Source organism: Ornithodoros turicata, chromosome 6 (genome assembly GCF_037126465.1).
Source record: "Ornithodoros turicata isolate Travis chromosome 6, ASM3712646v1, whole genome shotgun sequence".
Lineage (NCBI taxonomy): Eukaryota > Metazoa > Arthropoda > Arachnida > Ixodida > Argasidae > Ornithodoros > Ornithodoros turicata.
Window position 1 is genome coordinate 69,024,390 of NC_088206.1, and position 19,923 is coordinate 69,044,312.

The following is a 19,923-nucleotide window of genomic DNA, read 5'->3' on the forward strand; positions in this document are numbered from 1 at the left end:
CTCTATGGTCCCAGAAGACCGTGAGCATGAATTGGCCTACCCGTACCGTTAGAGCAGCAAGGAACTTCTTTGGTGCTGGCGACGTACTGTGGCAGTCACTCCTTGCTTGTTCGCTTCCTCTCCCGCTGGACGTAGTGAATCCAGCATTCGTCACCGGTGACTCCTCCCTCGGCTTCATACCGTCGCAGTAGCGCCTCGCAAGCATTGACACGCCGCTCCTTGGTCGGGGGATAAGTTTTTCGGGAATCGGGACCCACCTGGCGGACGCTTTATGGTACTGCAGAACGGCATGAATGACATATATCATTCTTTTTGTGCCACTCGTACGTTTTTGAAGTGGCGTACATGCGTTTCCGTACTGCTTCAACATCCTGCGATGAATATCTGGGGGCTTTTCGCCCTCTGCACAAAAACAAACAAACAAACAAACAAACAAACAAACAAACAAACAAACAAACAAACAAAAACAGGATCACCGAACGCTGCTCTTATCCCTGGTGCACGCTAACAAGGGCGCTGCCATATTGAAAACGCCATGGTCACGTGACACTCAATCAAATCGCCGGACACAGCTCCTTCTAAGGGCGGACCAAAACATATTTACAGCGTCGCAGTCTTTCACTTTTGTTGCAGCTAAACTACGACGATTTTTTATTTTTTTTACTCCGCCTCGTACAACCCAATTTCTTGCAGCGAACCTTGTATAGACTGCTACTTTTAGGTAACGATAGGGAAAAAGAAGGATGAAACATCTTAGCAAACACGATACTTCCTCAAAAAGCTACACTGCGAAGCTCAGCAACCGTGTCACGTTACACTGCACGAGATGTCACGTCCTTTTTCCTCTGTTTGCTCCCTCTATCTCCCCCCTTTCTCCCTAGGGAAAAGAGGAGGAATAGTGGTGCAGTTTGAAACTAAACGACGTCTCTTCCTTCTTTTCTTTTTTTTTTTGGTTGTTCGCGTTTTCCGAAAAAAGGAAAGGAACGTCGTCGGCCAGGTCAGCGCTGGCCATCAAGAAGTGTCGACCTCTGCGGAAAAAGATGTTTCCTTGGACATCGGTCAGTCCGGCCGTCCCTTGAGCATGGCGGTCATTTAAGCGTGAAATAGCCGCGCCCAGCCATCGAAAGAGACAACGACAGAGAGAGAGAGACAGAGAGCACAAGAAAAAAAAAAAAAAAAGAAAGAGAGAGAGGGAAAAGTTAGACAGTGGGAAACACTGCCCCTCGAGGATCCTTTGGTTCCGTTTCAGGTTTTCGTCTCCTCTCACTTTATGTGTTTGTACGTGTTGGGCTATTTTGTTTACGCCAACGTTTTTTTTCTTTATTTCTTATAACCTAATGAAAGGTGGTCTCTATTACGTAATGGCCTTTCTTTCTCACTATGTTTCTTCCTTTTCTTTCTCTGTTGTTCTTTTCCACAAGGAGGGGAGAATAGGGAAGTAGGGAGTAGGGCCACGTAGGGAGGAAAAAGGGGATGCGGGAGGCGTTTGCGGCGGAAAAGGTAATTTGTTTGGATTGAAGGTGAGGTTGTAGTTTGGGGGCAGTGCCGGGCTGAGGGGAGTGCTGTAATTTCTTCCTCAAATAGACCCATTTCTTCCGAGGAGGGACACCTCGGCCGAGTCGTTTGGAGAAGCAAGCGAAGAAAAGAATGCGAAAAGAGCGAAACAGCTCTCTACATTATCCGTGTACTCACACTACCGACATTCTTTAGAATACTCCAGCAGAAGATATGCGACAAACGTCATAGCTTTCTTTTCGTGCACTAGTAACCGTGGGGAGTATCCTGTGCCGCAGCCACAAAATATTCCGTAGCAGACGACAGGAAAAGATGCTGTCGTCTGCTAATAGTGTCGTCTGTTGTGCCGATATTCCCGCACCCGTGCGAATGCTCAACATAACACGCGGCGCAGTCCCGCGAGCAGCCTCTTGCTTTTTCTTCCACTCGAATATTCCGAGGGGAATGTCCTTCGTATGAATACACGGTATGTGGGACGTACGCCGCTGACAGTATTGACGTTCGGTCAAGTTAACGAACGCGCTCCCCCTGAAAACAACCAGCAGTTTTCTTCTATAGTAATCCATTTTCGTGTACGTCCACACGTTGCTATGTGTGGTAATAGGTGTACAGAATTGCGCTTTGTCATTTTCTTCAACCAGTTTCGCCTAACTAGATTACACTTTATAAAGGTTGACGTCAATAGTTTTCTTTCTACAATACCATTTTTATTACGAAGCTGATTGGTTGCTACATGCGGGTGTATATGACAGGCAGTTACGAAGCTTGGAGCGTATCTTCGCTCCATTAATTGTTATCAACTGCACATACCGTCCTTGCCCTTTGAAAGTGTTATTTCCCTGCTGCAAGGAATATGCTGCTCTTATACTGCGCCTGACATCTGGCTTTTAAGTTGAACGATGCCATACCAAGCGCAAAAGTGGATGCCCGTTCGTTACACATTACTGCTTGCTATTTGTGTGTGCGGGACCAGGAAGAGCACTTGAGTTTAAAGTTGATTAAAAAAAAAAGTTTGGATGAACTTTGTTGAGGTTGGGAGTTTTAGACCCCGGCTGAAGTGAAATTGAGTTTAGGTCTGGTTAAGCTGAACTGAGTTTGCCTTAACGACTCTCACTGAAGCGTTGTCTTGGCGTTTGGGGAAGGACTGCCAAGGAAAGTGAATGGGAGTGAAATGGGCCGTAATTGTAGTTGCAACGAATGTGGGTAATGCTATAGATAAGATCGCGTCCCAATTCAGCTTAGGTATCATGTCGAAAGCAATGTAAGAGATAAAATCACGACGACGATAAGATAAGATAGATCCGTCCGTCTTTGAATTACGAGACTTCACGAGACTCGCGATAGATCTTCAAGGAACTATTGTTGTCTGTCACACGACAAACTGAATGCGATTTCCAGGGAGTTACATTCACACTGAGTGTCCTTTGTGCGGTGCCGCACGGGGACATTATAATGACATTACAATAAGAAGACATTCGCTTGCCGAATGAGTTCTGATGAACTCATTCGCTTTTTCTCTGGGGTGACGAATGTCAATCAGTATTAAGAAAAACGACAAGTTAAGCGGGTTATCCGCCGACATGTGTTTTACGGGTTTAGTTATATTTGACGTTACGAAAAACGACCTCGCAAAGTTTGCAAGGACCTACCCTCGTTGACAGTGAATTTCGGTGCCCGAGTTTCGTTTCGTACCGGCCGTTTTTCTTTGTCGAGCTTGCTTTGAACCTGTTTATTATCACGAGCAGGTATGACTGAAAATTTGGCTTCTACACCGTTTTGAAAAAGTACTTCAAGAAGGACAACAAGATCAATAACAGATGGATACTTTTGTTAATAATATAATGCGGTCTTAATGCTTTGCGGATCGTCATATTGCAATCATTTGCTAACCATATTTTCTTTCGTTGTGTAGCTCTACGAACAATCCTTTCTGTTATATCCCAAAGAACGACACCAAGGCCAAGTCCAACTTGTAGTTTACTGCGCAAGCGGTCGAGCGCACTCGCCCCGTCTTCCACTTCGTCCGCGCTAGCGGTATATCACATTTACAGTTACAGTACATAACACTTTCCAAAGCAGACGACAGAATTGCCGTCTGCGCCGTCGTCGTCGTCTGCAAATGTCCTCCCAGCCGGAGGCGCGCAGACAGCAGTAAAGTTTAGCTCTGTCGTCTGCTTTATTTTCGTGTCAACCCACTTCTATTTTTTATGACATAGACCGTGTACGCAAACTATTCGCGCGTAAAACAAACGGGGAAGAAGAAAAAGGAAAGACAATCTCACAAGGCAGTAAAATTATGTCACGTTCCGCTACATGACGCAAGCGCAAACTATTCGTCTTATAACACTGTACCGCACGGCGCGAATGAACTGTTGGTAGTATGCTGCCAGCTTTGCGAAAGCTTTCGCGCTACACGCTCGACGGATCACGTCTATATATCCATCCTCTCTCCTTTATTTTTTTTAATTTTTACTTTCGGTATGCTTTGCCTCTTTTTTCTCTCTCTCCCTCTCTCTTTCTCTGTGCGGATATCGCGCAGAAAGTATATACTATGCTCGTTCCACGTTGCCCTGTGGTCAGAGTTCTCATCAGAAGAATTCTTTTGTCAGCTCTGTGTGCTTGGAAGCGTATTCAGAATAGTGCGTACTCATCGCACAAAAGGGGCAGGCAACTATGTTCTCCGGAAGTTGTACCGTGAAAACGAAACCAGCAACCGGCGAAAGAAGAAAAAGAAAAAAGAAGAAGAAGAACAAGGAATGGGACTAGAGAAGAAATTAACGGCTGACGGTCACATGATTGTCCCTAGGTTGCGGTACTGTCGACGAAGGGATGAATTTCACTTGAGGGGTCATGCACAATCACTAAGCGCACTCTTTTCACTTGCACTGGACTGCACTACCTTGGACTCCACGCAAGACGGGTTTCCGGGAGCTGCACTTTCCAGCTGAAAGGAACTTTAAATTAGTAATGCCTTTCTTTTCAACAGGAAAGTGCGGCACGCAAATAACCCAGTTCAGATCTGGTGCAGGAGGTGCAAGCGAAAAGAATGCTCCTACTGTGCACAATGTTAGAGATCTTTCGGGTTTTCTCTTACGGTAGTCCCGCAGCGAAGAATTGTAGCGACGTCTGGTGGGTAGAACTCCAAAGCTAGTTGTTTCTAAAGTTGGCTTCTCCGCAGCAGACATATTACTGCAGTGAAGCAAGCTTTACAAGGCGTAGTTTGCAGGATGTGCCGAAGCGATTCGAGCAAATGTGCTTGGAAATGAACTAGAATGGAAGAACTTCTATCTGAACGAGTTTATCTGGAAGGATCGAGTGAGAATAAGGCCTTTAGGGGCATTCAACCTTTAACGTTGTTGCCAACTGCACCATCATAACATCATAATCACTACCAGGATATTTCAGGACTACTGTGCCAACAAGCGTCATTTTGCTATCTTACATAATACCACATCGTTTGAATTCCGCCTATACATCAACTGAATCCGACGCGCACTAACTCGCATCCATGCACCACACCATCTGCTTTCAAACTTTTCAGCACACGCAAGCGACCTGTCAGTTGTTGCGATGTCTGCAACTACGCGTAAACATACATCGGGAATGATCTCTTCAAAGCAGACACACGTCTAAGCTCGCGTAGCACGCCTTTCTAATGCGAATATAATCTCGAACTTCGGCATTACCCGTGCTCGTTGCGAGGGGGCGCCAGGCGCGCGCTCGTGTAGCAGACGAGGAATATGCAAATACGTCGTCTGCTTATGATGAGATGGAGGATCCATGTAAACGGGAAAAGGAGGGAGAGAGTCCAACGACGCGGAGTGCTCTCCGCCATCGATGCTTTTCTCGGCTCGCACCTTCGCGAAGTTCACCATCGAAGTCCTTTAGTGTGTGTGTGTGCTTTTAAAGTTACGGTTTCGGTTTATTAAATGAGGAGCTTGCGTGTGTGCAGGAACGTCGAACGTTCTGGGGGCGTGCGGGTTGATTGGTTGTGGGAAACGTTCTTTTTTTATTATTGTTTAAGGCTAGAGGTGAGAAAGTTTGGCTGGCAGGTTGCAAGGTATTGTGGTTCGGTGCAATATTTTTGTGCTGATGTAGAGATGGGGGTCAGAATTGTGTTCTCAAGAGCATGCAGGAGCAGCTTGTGAGGGATCGCCTTAGTATTATAACTTGCACGCACTTGGTATCGCACTTCATTGAATTCATTTTTATCGTCACCTTATTTTATTGCGCTAAGGTTTAACAGTTTTGCTCGTTCTTTTTTTCTTTTGTGATGACAAAAGAGGTACGCTTTGATAGGTGCAACAGATTTCAAGAAGGCAGCTTGTATTAGATATGGTAGGTGTCGAAGTGTTGACTTTATCATCTTGTAGTACTTTGTTGTTTTCGTATAGTCCTTTTTATTTCTGAGCGTATACATTGTGGTCCATTCAGAACGGGAAGGCCTCGATATCCCGGGTTGCGAAACTCCCGATCTCGAAACTAATGGTCTCGAAAGGAAGAAAACGCTCGATCGCTTTGTAAGATGTTATGCCGCTTTAAAAAAATCTGATATCACTAATTGACCTCTCAGCTTGACGAGGTTTCGATGTCTGTCGAAGTCGTTTTAGCGAGAAAGCCATACTTTTTAACAGCCGTTAGGCTTAGCAGGGCGGGCACGGCGGAGTATCATGTTGGTTAGTTTGTCAGTTTAGTCCAAATTGGGTGTTTGCATGTATTGTCCAGGATAGCCTAAGTTCGCTGTTGGCATTTTCCCGCGCTCGACTGTTCATTCTAGGCAGCTTATATTTCGAATTGGGGAACCACGAAACATTTATTTCCAGCAGTTTATTTTGCAACGGGGATTTCGATCACTTTATCAAAGCATTCATCCCAACATTGTTTTTTTTTCTCGGAAACGCAACAAGGACGTAATGTGACAAACATTAGCTTTTATGGGGAGAAAAACACAAAACAAAACAAAATTCTTAAAAGTGAAACAAACGAGCACAAGATACTTCAAAAAAAAAGAAAAAAAAAGAAAAGAAAATAAAGAAGGAAAGAAAGAAAGAAAAGAAAGCACACACGTACAGACGATCCAACGAGTATACTCTCAATGAGGTCGTAAGCTTTACACTCTACCCTCAAAGCCACCTACATACAACCAACTTGCGTCACGTAATAGGCATTACGGCGGTGAGAGTTTTCGTTAGGCCTAACGCCACTTCCCTCTATTCCCTCACTAACGACCGCCGCAAGTAGTGGACCGCTGATTGGCCGTTCCATTCAAAGTGCAGCGCAAATAGGGGGTGTGATGCCACCTCCAGGCCTAACTTTTATGACGACACGTGTCAATATTTGCGCCGAAAGCGGGCGCTGCTGTATAGAAGTAGACGCGGCTTCTGCTCACTAATTGGCCGAGATGATAGTGCGTAGATTTGGGGGCCTTTTCTGCTGTTCTTTTCCTGTACTTGGTTTCTTGTGTGGTGGATTGCAGGCGTTGTTACTAAGTAGGATTTAGTTTCTATGCAAATTGCAATATTTTATAACTTGGGTTATTTCAGGAAGAAGAGAGAGAGAGAGAGCTAATCCGTGTTTTTCCGCTAATTCGAGGGATTGTATTTCTAGGTAATTAATTCACAATACTCCGCAGTGAGGTATGCGTCCGAGTGCTTGTTACTTGATAATTTCATGAAAGTAGAGTATTCTGTCACAGCTTTATATGCATAACAGCCGAGGAAGCGCTTATCAGAAACTGGAGATCGACCAAGAGGCAGGAGGCATGATGAAGGATTGAGACATACACTGGCTTAACATAACATAAGAACAAGTTCACTGTGACGTTTCGACGCCCATGCGGGCATCATCATCAGACGAAGAACTTTCTCCGTGAAATGTGATCAACATCAGCTCAAGGATAATCTGGCTACTGTCATATTTCCCCCTTACTTATGGGACCTATTATACAAACGAAACCTTTCGTATGAAATCATAATATCAATTAAGACCATGTTTTCATCATTTATTAACGTGTCAACAGCATCATGCCAACATCACAGAAACCGTTGCTCAGCGACTAACTTGAACTTTCTACTTCGATGCCTGCCGACTTCATAGTTTTACTTTTAGTTCCTATGCTTAACACAAGGAAAAAGAAAACGCCTACGAGGCCTACTTTCGGAGCACTCTGCAAATGATATTTCACGGTCCAGCTGAAAGAAATGCAGAAATCGGACTGCACGAAACACTTCTTTCAGAAAGAGCGACTCGCGAAAGAATTCTGCAGCTAGTCGCATTCAAGGCGAGCAGTCACTCCTCCTTGTATCGGCTGCTTCGTACTTTTTTTTTTTTTGTTACATTACCTGCACACGTATACATTTGCATCATAAAACACAGATAACATCTCCTCCACTCGCTTCGGGTCGTCAGTTCAGCATTTTACGAGCGAAAATTTTGAAATCGGGAAAACCAGAAGACATAAAGTAGCAGAAACAACGAGCGAACCTTTTGGCGAAGCAGACGAGAGCACGAGCACGTGACGGACCGCGCATGCTCCCTGGTAATCGCCGCTGCGGCGCCGCTGTCGGTGCTGAGAGAGTGAGCGAGCCAATCAGGGAGAAAGAGGAAGGAAAGGTCTGATTTTCGGGAGCAGACGAGTGTGCGGTTTTTGAAAGGAGCCGGCGTACGTCTGAGATGCCTGAAGCATCTTGAAGAGTGTCGTCTGCTTTGTTATTCGTTCTGAAAGTGCTACGTGCCTCGTTGTTCAGTGGGTTGGATTGAACTTTGGCTTCCTTGACTGCGACGAGGTGACTTTTCTGAGTGTCGTGCTGATGAGACTTGGTAAGATATCGTCTGCTTTTTTTTTTGTGCGCGTGTTACTCTAATGGGTGATGTACGATGCCGTCATCTGCTCCCTGAAAGTGCAGAGTCATTTCGAGTTTATATCAGCCATGTAGTTCAGAGCCGGGGAGATAAGATAAGATGGAATCCTTTCTTCCCTTAGATGGGCAGGTTTCTGGGAGTGTAGGACTATATGATGTCGGCTGCGAAGCATTAGAAGTTTAAGTCGTGTCACTCGACGTGCGCTTCATTGAGTTGGTGATAAGAGCGTGCTGGGTTTTGCGATAAGATTACCCTTATCTTTGAAAACTAGCTATGATACCTGGGCTGTGCTATCTGCATCACCCTGTCTAAGATGCCTATCCAAGGCGGCAACTCATTCTTGTTTATCGCATCGGCAAGCGCTTACGTGTTACCACGATGCCATCGGAATAGAGGAGGGGAAATCGATTAAAAGACTAAGTAGATTTGCATATAATTACTTCATCGGTTTTTTTTTAATCTGAGATTTTCACGTAGAAACGTAGTGAGGTGAAGGATCCTCTCGTAGTTGATTAGCTTTAGATGTACGTCCCCTTTTTTCAGGGTGAGAGAGATCTGGAATAATTGCAGGCAATTAACTAATTAATAACCCCGCGAAGGAAATGGTGGCTGCGATGACACACACACACACAAAAAAAAGCCTGTCTGCGACGATTGTTTATGTACCTTCATAATGACATTATTTGATTATTCGCGAGGGACGCGTCAGTAAACATTGTTTGCGCGGAAGTTTGAGGGTCAGCAGAAGCCATTCATTAGCCCTTTTCGCTAATCCCACTTCGTTATTTTGTAGCGCAAGCCGTTTGTTGATTTTGTCGTGATAAGGCGATAAACAACGTACAGTGGATGTGTGTTGTTTATTTTGCACTATAAATTGTGACCGTAAAAACGGGCTTGATGAAAATGGCCTCGAAAATCTATACTCGATTTGCCTCAGGTGTCTCAGACTCTGTAGGAGAGACTTGGGAGGCCGTATAAGGGTTAAAACACTCGCTACTTTTATTACATTAATAATTAAGGGGCTACTAGAAATAGATTTACAGTTAGGGGTCAACGTTTCGGCAGTCAGCGCTGCCTTCAACAGGAGTGGTGAAAGTCCTGTTGAAGGCTGTAACTGTAAGCTAACTGTAAATCTATTTCAAGTACCCCCTTAATTATTAATGTAATAAAAGTAGCAAGTGTTTTTAACCCTTATACGGCCTCCCAAGTTTCTTCATTACTTGTAGTCTATATATATATATATATATATATATATATAAAATCAAAGAACGGCCTGCAGACCTAACGAGAAGTGTAGTCCTGAAGCTGAACCAGCTTCACTGCCATACCTGTGCATTTTTCTTTTTTTTATATGCGGTCCTTCAGAAGCTTTCATGCATTACACAATAATGGCATTCTAGTACGACGGGGGGATATGTTTAATGAAAAGTAAAAAAAAAAAAAAGAGAGAGAGAAGGGAAAGACGTACGACGGCAAATGTACAGAGGCATGCTATAGCGGCATCTGATCATATTGCGTCGGTATATTTGCGATGAAATCCACCAGAGGACACGATTATTCTGCGTTTGTAACTTTCTCATGAAAGAACCTTCAGATAATGAGGAACAAAGTAATCTGACTGCATCGACGTGCTTTTTCGTCATGAATTCAGCGCATGAATTCGGCGATATGCTGATTAAAAAATATAGTTTAACTGGGCTGCCAAATAAAAATGTGTGCAACCAGATTTTGCTCCTGATGTGCTTTATTCAGCACCTAGTCTCGATCGAGTGAGCAATATACCTGTAGGCGCAGTGTGCAATTTATAGAAAGTCACTTGAAATGCAATTAAAAAGCACTGAGCAAGGAGCACCGACGAGTGCCCGACGCCAATTTACAAAAGTCGATTGACACGCAATTAAAAAAAACACTGTCCAAATATCAATAAGAAGTGAGTGAAAAGTCAATCACATTCCTATTGACAGTCTGTTGACATTTGGAAGGTAGACTTTGGTCAATTGACTCTCGATTGAAAGTAAATGCGTACTTTTGTAAGTGATACGCACTAAGGCCCGGAATATTAGGCATTTACCTATAAACGCCCAAATGCGACATTTTCGGGGTTGCTTGCGTTTTTATCGACTCTATTGAATTGTAGCCTTTTTCAACATTTTTATATGCCATAACAGCCTTCTTTTTTTAGAGGTGCGAGTGCGCCTTTCAGTCTCATGCTCAGGGCTGCATCTTTGCTTTTCGTTTCTGCGTGCTTGCGCCTTTTTTTTTTTGGTTTGCGTTTGGTTTCCGTCAGTACCATGGTTTGCTGGAAGGGATTGATCAGGATATTTGGCCTTTCTTGGCCCTTCAAGATCTTCGAGAGCGAAGAACTAAAAGTACTCTTCAATATCACGAGGTTCTAGGCTGTCTCAGCATTCCTACACATTGTACACCTCCCGTCAACCTTAATAATAACACTGGCAAAAATTCGCTGTCGTTTCCGAGCGCGAAAACGCCCACTCTAAAGGGGGGCACTGGGGGAATGTTAAGTGAACAAAAAGCCCTCGCGTTAAACCACCAGAATAATTCTGTTCGATTAAGATTTCCTCGGTGACCCCAAGGGTTGCTGTAATCGCGCACGGGAACGAGACCACATTTCTTCAAGTGTCATTATTAAGGTTGACGGGAGGTGTACAAAAAAAAAGTCAAAACACGTACGGTACCGCAGCCCTTTTTTCGTGGATGGAGCATCTTGAAGCACCAACAAACGTATCGTCGGTTTATAAAACATTTTGGGAATTTGAAAGGACATTTTATAAATGCGTATCTGAAAAATCTCGAATGCGCACGTTTTGCTCGGACAGCGTTGACAAATTAATTACGAACGAAACCTACGCAACGACGGCGTCGGCCTCTCTTTGAACTATTAATCTCTACAGTGGCCCTCTAGCGGTGAAGTGTCGAATCACGTTTTGCTATAAAACGGGGAGGAGGAGGAGCAAGATGGAAAGCATAGTGAGAGACATGAACGGATTTCCCGAAAAGGGTCATTCCCACGTACACCTTTTCGAGCGGGCGGTGACAACTTTAATTTCATTTCGTTTCGTTTGGCGGTGACAACTTGAAAAGGCGATTTCGCGCGCGCTTCTTTGCGACAATCAAGCAGTCAATCAAGCGCGCGCGGAATGTGCGTCTAGAGGAGGAAGTGTCCCCGACTTCACTTGTTCTGCCTTCTTTGTGATAAGGCGGTTGTCACCATCATCAAGCTCAAAGCGGGAGAAAGAAAGGTAAAACAAAAGGCGGGAGCATTTCCTCCCCTCTTCGCAACTTCCGTGCGTGCTTCTTTGCGACAATCAAACAGGCGGGGCCAAAGCGGCATTTTTACTATTTTTTTTTCTTTCGACTGTTGCAATAGTGTGCATAGTTTTTGGTTGGGTCTGCGGTTATCTGTAGGGGGACTTCATATTTCTTTTAAAGAACGAAAGCGTATACGAAGAGGGGAGTCAAGTCCTGTAGATCACATAAACAAAATACAGAAACCGACACTGAAGATTTTTGTTTAAGTTTAATTTGTACAAGCTTTCGCGTGGAGGTCCACGCTTCCTCAGGTTCTTCAGTGTCGGTTTCTGTATTTTTTTTAAAGAACGAGTGAGGTTCGCTTGGCACTTTTTAAAGCTCGATTGAAAAAAAAAAATAATTTCCCCGAATTAAAAAATGGCGGCAAACGTTTCCAGAAGGTAATTGCCGAAAGTCCCATAATCCTCTGGCGAGTACGTCGCGAGTTAGAATATCTTACCACTTTACGTGAAACACCCTGTATACTGATACACTGTCACGTGATCGCCACACTGTTTAAAAAAAAAAAAATCACCTCAAAAGTTCACCCCCCAACGATGGCTCACAGATACACGAATTTTTAAAAAAAATTGCCTGCATCATTATTCGTGAATGGTCGTAATGTTCGAAATTTGAATAAAAAATACGTACATTAGTCTTATGTGGTGCGTGAGCAGTGCGGTGCAACAGCGGCTATCAGGGATGTATCGACGAGGATGAATGAAGGGAGGAGAGCAGAAAGGTGCGAAAGGAAAATCTGGCGGAAAAACCTAGGGAAAACCTGTGAAGCGGGTCTTTAGTGCCTCTCTTCAGCTGCAGTCCCGTCGATCGGCCAAAAAAAAACAAAACAAACTAATTACGAAACGTGTTAGAGAGGTTTAGAATGGGGAGCGTGCGAATAGGGAACCCAAGACGCAAGCGCCATAATGCACGCGGCCTCTCCGTGCTCACAGCTTGTATAGAATAGGGCTTTCAAAACGCAGAGAGGTGCGCTTGCGTTCTTCGCTTGCAGCACCCACGTACAATCGAGCTTTACAACAGAATCAGGAAATTAAGAAAGATTACTAAATTTCCTTATCAACCTATTATCAAATAAGGAAACAAAAAACCTGTCTTTGTAAGCATCTTGCTTGTTAGTAGTAAAAATAATTGGTATCGCGAAACAATTATATATAAATATATATATATATATATATATATATAGAAGTTCAAAAAAAGACGCGGAAACAGATTTTAGGGAAGTTAAAAACACTAGTTTATTACATGGGGAGACGTTAAAAAGTAAAATGGGCAAGGGGTCGACGTTTCGGCAGTGGCACTGTCTTCGTCAGGACAAAAGGACTTTTGTCCTGACGAAGACAGTGCCACTGTCGAAACGTCGACCCCTTGCCCATTTTACTTTTTAACGTCTCCCCATGTAATAAACTAGTGTTTTTAACTTCCCTAAAATCTGTTTCCGCGTCTTTTTTTGAACTTCTGTAAAACTTCGTGGCCGTTTGATAATCCTTTTACCTCACCCTATATATATATATATATATATATTTTTTTTTTTTTTTTGTGCCGTTTCGAGACAAGACACTCGCGCTGGGTCTTGCGAGAACGATGGAAGCTATTTTTTATCTTTTTTTTTTTGCCCCGCGCCATTTTCGAGAAACTTTAATAAAATAGCATACACACGCGCAAAGCGCAACTCGCGCTCTGGTAGATGCGCAGTGGCGACGACGCTGTTCCTTTAGGGACCGCAAAGCGCCTTGGGTCCCCTATTCTAACATTCTCCATTATCATCAGCCTTGGTGGTTAAGCACGCCGCGTACGAGCCACAAACTTTCATCACGCTTATCTCAACTTCGTGGAAAACGCTGTCGCAAACACCCGAACGCAGCCTTTCAAATCAACATCCTCCTACTTCCATAAATCTCGAAAAGAATGTCCCTGTGCGGCCCCCAGTTGTATACTACTCGACACGAACACACAATATCCCCCGTTTATGAGCAGGTGGGATGGCATTTTGGAGTAGCCATTCCCGCGTGGTCGGGATGGAAACGACGGACTTAATTAACGGTAGGCAATTATTTCCGATGGCTGTTCGGAGCAATCGGAATCCACGGCTTCGATGATGCCTTCCTGGAATTGTCGTCTGTCGCGTATACGGGGCTATTATTTACGTTCAAAATGCCTATTCCGCGGGGCCTCGTCGTCGCCGCTCTGGGAACTTCAAAAGTAGTTTGTATCGACATTTTTGACATAGCCCAGCTTACGAGAGGCTCATACACGGAGCGAGCATGCTCTTCGTTTTTTTTTTTTGGGGGGGGGGGGAATATAGGTTTATTGCAAAACAAAACGAAAACACGGAAGAGGGGAAAGGTTAGCCTGGCTCCAGCAGCCGACTTGCTATTCCCGCTTTTTTTTGGGTCGAGTGCATTCTGCCTGTGAAATGCGCTTCTGCGGAAGGGAGGATATTTTTCGAAACTTGGAGATTAAAAAAAAATAAATAAAATGGTATGTGGATATGAAAGTTGTGGTGTGAGTTGGGTGCTAAAATTTGCGGGCTTTAGTTATTTTTTTATCTTCTAACCTAACTAACTAACTAACTCACTACAGTGAACCCTCGTTATTATGACCATGGTCGTTCCCGAAAATTTTGGTCATAATGCGGAATTGTCATATTAACGGGGGATTTGCAGAGGTTTCACTGCATTGTTCCCGAGGAGTATGGTCGTAAAGTGCGTATGTCAGATTATCGGGGGTCATATTAACGAGGGTTCACTGTATAGTGTGCGCTCATGTGAACTCTTACGCGTTTTGGTATCGCGCTGCGGCATCGTAATAGACCTCTATTCGAGACGTCGTGACGTTGGTATAGACAGACTGAAACCGAAACAAATCGGAAGGGGTTGGGCTGGGTTCCATGAATGGGCACTTGTTACCTGCCTCCTATTGAAAGAAAAGTAGGACCGAATGTCGCGGCCCTTTCAGGTACCATCGTAATCTCATAAACAGCGTGGCTTTGGGGCGCGACCTTGTTCGAGTATAGTTCAACTCTACCAGATTGGTGGCGCTGTCGAACAGTATGACGTCATTTGTTTACAGACAGGGAGACGTTTACTATCATTGTCGAATCCGAGAGCGGGCTGTGCTGTATGACCGTTTTCTCTGAGTTTTCATTAGACGCTTTAAGACAAATGTCGGCACAGTTCGCTATGAAGTCGGCCCAGAACGCACAAAATCCCCCCCCCCTCCCGCGATAGTCGTGACGTTGCCCGCCTAAGCGTGGCCGACTGTACGGCAATCAGTCCAGTCACCGCCATCACCACCATCTTACACTGATTAGCATTTATATTGATTCGATTTATATTGATACCTGATTGATTACTAAGTGTACGATACTTATAGTAGAAATACAATACAGTACAACTCTACAGTACAGTATAGTATACAAGTTACAACCATAATACAATTAGTAGTATAAAGAGTCCAAAACTGAGCAAACCTTAATACAAGTCCCTCTTTCTGCGTATCAATCGGATTTGCCAATTAATATCCCTCCCTGCCTCCCTTTCTTTTTTTTTTCCAATAAACATATTCCCCACCCCCAATTAATCTATAGTTTCACTACAGATACGTGTTCTAAAACAATGGCCGCGTCCTTGGGAATTGTGCCAAACGCTTGTAGCTTGATATTGCCATCGTCTCGTCTCTTTTTCAAATGCTATAAAGTTAAAAAAAAAAAACTTTTAACGACCTTTTTTTGCATTGTTACTGCTGTGGTTACACAATTTCGTCGTACCGCAAACACGGTCTGTAGATAGGTCACGTGGTGTCACGTGACCCTACAAAGCCACGGACGGACATACATGGTGGTTGACTCTGAGCGGCACTAAGAGTAGCGCATACTCTCAGCCCAGTCTCAACACATATAAAGAAGAAGACTGAATATGCGTTCACACAAGCTCTCAAAGCTCTTACTAAGCCTGAGCGTAGACATGATAGTTAATTAAGCAGCAAGATAGCGGTGGGTTAGAGTGCTCACGGTATGCATGGCCGCCGAGGAATCCGAAACCTCCGAAAAATTATCCGAAAAAAATCTCCATTTCTGAATCCCTCGTGGGAGAGCTCTTTCTGGCTTTATAGAGCTGAGCAGAAAGTGCGAAAGATACAACGCGTCTGGTCCCAAGGCGAACAATATGATATCTCTTTTCTTGCGAGCTCCTGTAGCCGCACTTTCGCCAACAACAGTGACAGCAACCCATTTTGATTCTGACACTCGCAATTTTACAGTGGAACGAATACTGTGAATGAGGCTGGAGATTTCACGTATATAAGTCATATTATTCTCATAAATTCAGCAGTTAATTAAAGGGATAGCTACACCTCACAACACCACACCGCACCACCACCATATCACCACCACCTCCACCACCACCACCATCGTCACTTCGCCTCAAGTTTTTCCGGATAAATGTACTGCATTCCAAGTTTTACAGTAACTGACGCGTGTACCACAAATACCGATACTCATGCGGCTGTGACGTCACGGCAGGCGTCTCCGCCAATGAGGAAGCGTGAGGAATGTGTCACGTGCCAACGACTACCAATGGGAATGGCCGGAGCTCTTATGTCAGCGCTCTTGACGATTACGCGTGTTCGAGGGATTATATCTCGCCAAGTTACGACAAGTAGAAACATAATTCTTGTTTTTCCTCGATACTCTAATGTGCTATACAATGTAAAATAAAGTTTCAATTCAATTCAATTCAATGTGTTCATGATGTAATGAACCGCATGTGTGTCGCTACCCGTTTAACATAATTAACCTACTCGGCTAACGGATTGTTAGCAGTCCCTCCTGTAACTGTAGTACTCTGGCACAGTGGTTGCATTTTGAAAGGGCCAATGGGCTCCTTTAGAGATACTTCTAGGGAGAGAGTTTTCTGGGTGTTCCTTGCCCTACATTTCTTGCAGAACCAAATACTGAATAAAAACGAAAAATTGCTCGTATTAGAAAAGGGTTAAAAATTGGGCTGGTCGGTAGTTCATAGTTTAAAGTCGATAAATTGATTTACTTTAAAATCGATAATCGGTCGTTGTCAATAAAATCGTGTTCACCAGTCTGTGCTGTGTGTTGTGTGTCGTCTTTCTTTGTTTGTTCCCCGGCACGTTTTTTTTTTAAATCGAAATTTTTAAAGTCTCGTATTAAACCCCCGTCGAGATGTCGCAAGCACTTGATGCTTCCAGGATGCCATTAACAACATTCCTTTGCGCTGCGTTGGATTTTTCTCGGAATACTGAGCAAACACTGAGATATGACTCCAACTACCTGTCAGGTGAAACCCGTCTTCTAGAGCGGCCTTTCAATCTCTAAAGTCGGCTTTCCCGCGTCGACACACTCAGTGCGGGGAAAGCACCCTTTACAGGTTTGCCTGCCAATTTGCTGTGTGGACATTCAACACGGAACGAACCGTTTTTAGAAAAGAACCGCAGTTCGCTCGGAAGGAAATTAAAAGAAGATGAAATAAAAATCGAGTGGGACGAAAGGGATGAGAGTTTTTCTAGAAGTGCGGCGCTCAATTGCCCGAAAATGACTTCCTTTTCCGTCGGAAGCAAGAAGAAGAAGAAGAAAAAAAATTCTCCCGTTTACAAAGTGTGTTATTTCAGAACCGACAATTCGAAACGATTCCATTGCGAGGGCGTTAGTGTCCTTCGTTACTGCGGACGAGGATATAATATTTGTTTCGTCTTTCTATTAGAGAGCAAGATATAAAAAAAAAAAGAGAATGAACGTGTGTGGTGTTGTTCTTTCTTGTTTCTTGTGTTTCACTTGGTGGACAACATTTTCTAGTGGTGCATTATTTACGCTTTGATTTTGATAGAAAATAAATAAGCAATGGATCGTTGAGCTTTAGTGTGTTACTATTTCCCACATTCTACTGTATTATACGTTCTTGGTGTATTTTTATGGGAGATACTCCAGTTCTCCCCCCCCCCTTTATTTTCGTTCCCGGCAAAGATGGCGGTAGCTCAGGACTACTATAGCTACTAGTTTGCTACTAGTTTGATTGTATCAGAAATCGTGTCACCAGAGGTCCGCGAATCTCATATATCACGATTGGGAGTTAAACCTTATGAAAGCAACCGTATGTGAGCAATAGTTTTCAGTAGTGATGTATTTTAGTGTCTTTTGTTACTGTTTTTAGGTGCTTTCTTCTTATTGCATCTACGTTGTCCTCGTTTCACGCGAGGACGTGAATTTTAAGGACATGTGGAAGGAAAATGGTGAACTAGTTTAAAGACCATAATCTTTCAGGCATGATATTGTGGTTATAAACTAAGGCAAATTGGGTGGACACATATAATATGCGACCGGATCAGTGTATCTTTGTCCCACAGATAAACTTCATTATATCACTTAATACTTACTAATTACTTAATTAAGATTATCACTTCGTCCGTCGTCTTCAATAAGTGCACTTTTAATTCAGTAATTGTACAGGGTGTATGCTATAAAAGGTCAGTGACATTTTCGTGCAAGAAGTGATACCTCCTTGATGCTATACCTCTATCACGAAAAGACTTCCTCTGCCTCAAAGTGAATAATTTATGCTAGAGGAACCTACGAAACGATTGTGGTTACCTAGCACTGTGTAACAAAATAAATATGACCATATAAACTTTCACCTCCATCCATCGGTATTGCGCATAGGAAACACATGAAGATGAAAGTTTCCGTGGCCATGTTTATTTTATTACGCAGTGAATGGTAACCACAATTTTTTCGTAGGTTTCTCTGGCATAAGTGATTCACTGTATGGCAGCACAAGTCCGTCTCTCAAATAGATATAGTGTCACGCGCGAAAATGTCACTGACCTTTTATAGCATACACCCTGTACTTCAGTACTTTTTCGTGCACGTGCGTCTTGCGCGCAAAAGCTCACACTCTAATACGTAAAAATGTACATATATAGCCATGAAATCGCACGTGCACTCATATCCCCCGATTCGCATGCTCTCCAAATACATCAATGAAACAATAAAAGTAAAAGGGTAAACTACGAAAGTAAATATGTAGTGTTTTTGAACTACAAAAGAGGAGAAACACGGCCCGAAAGCATACGCGTGCTGCGTTTCTGAGAAAACATCATGGGGGATTCACCAAGCTTCCATTACACATCGTGCTCGCAATCACAAACCAATGCAACGTTATACTATGTTTTTTTTTTTCGCGTGCCTGAAAGCGAAGACTGTTCTATTCTCGGACGGAACGCTTGTCGCTAGATTTCGCAAAAATATATACAGTGTGTCTTTTTTTTTAGGTGCTACAGATTTGTAATAAAAATCTATGAGAGCGGGACAGATGTCGTTTTTTTTTTTTTTTTGCAATTGAGTTGTACGGTCAGGCCCTCTCGAAGAAAGTATGCAACTACAAGATGACTAATTACGTAAAATTCATTAATTAACTCTTTAATTAGGGGATTCCGGGCAAAAGCGAGATACTGTCCTCGTCGAAAGCCATTCCACGTCTAGCAAATCCTGAAACACGCACGTGCGTTAAAATATCCATCCACCGCATTTCGATATGCAAATGAGCCGAAACCGAAACCGCGGCGACTGGGAACGCAGGGAGCGCAGCGCTCATTCGACGTCACAGGACCACATGGTTTGGAGCGACGAATGCTGATTGGAGTAGGTGCCGATCTGCTGGCGAGGTAACCGCTTTCCGACCCTGATAAGCCTCCGTCGGCGTAGACGATGCGCTCTTGAGGCGCGCTTTTTTCGATTTCGGCTCATTTGCATAAAAAAAAAAGAAGGAAAAGAAAAGAACTGTTCGTCTCTTGAAGCACAGAAACCTATCGAAATCGCTGACAGCTGGAATAGCTTTTGACTGCGACGGTCTTTAATCCTGCCATCTCAGGTTTTTTTTTTTCTCTTTAGAACTCTTTAATTAATAAGGTCATTCTCGGATTTTAGTTAATTAGTCATAGCAAAGATGTCCGCCAGGCCAGGTATGTTAGACGCCCAAACGGCATATCTGGGACTCTCGTAGATTTTTAGTAAAAAAAATCTGTTGCAGGCGAATGTCGGCACAGTTCCCCTCTTGAAGTCTGCCCAGGACGCATACTAACTCCCCCTGTTCCCACCACTCCTTCCTGCTGTCCTCTCTCCATCTGTCCCCATCTGTACGCCGCTCATAGCGACAGTTGCTTCGCGGTGCTAACACGGAATACAAAAAAAAAAGTGTG

At 43.7% G+C, this 19,923-nt stretch overlaps 1 protein-coding gene across 2 annotated transcripts in view; it reads left to right on the plus strand.

The window, feature by feature from the left end:
* Positions 1-8,143: 8,143 nt before the first annotated feature.
* The window catches only part of LOC135397211 (alpha-glucosidase-like), a 124,003-nt gene continuing 112,223 nt past the window's right edge, over positions 8,144-19,923 (plus strand). For both annotated transcript variants that reach the window (XM_064628625.1, XM_064628626.1), the window contains exon 1: positions 8,144-8,334. The gene's annotated coding sequence lies outside the window, so the exon portion shown is untranslated. The remainder of the gene's footprint in view (positions 8,335-19,923) is intronic.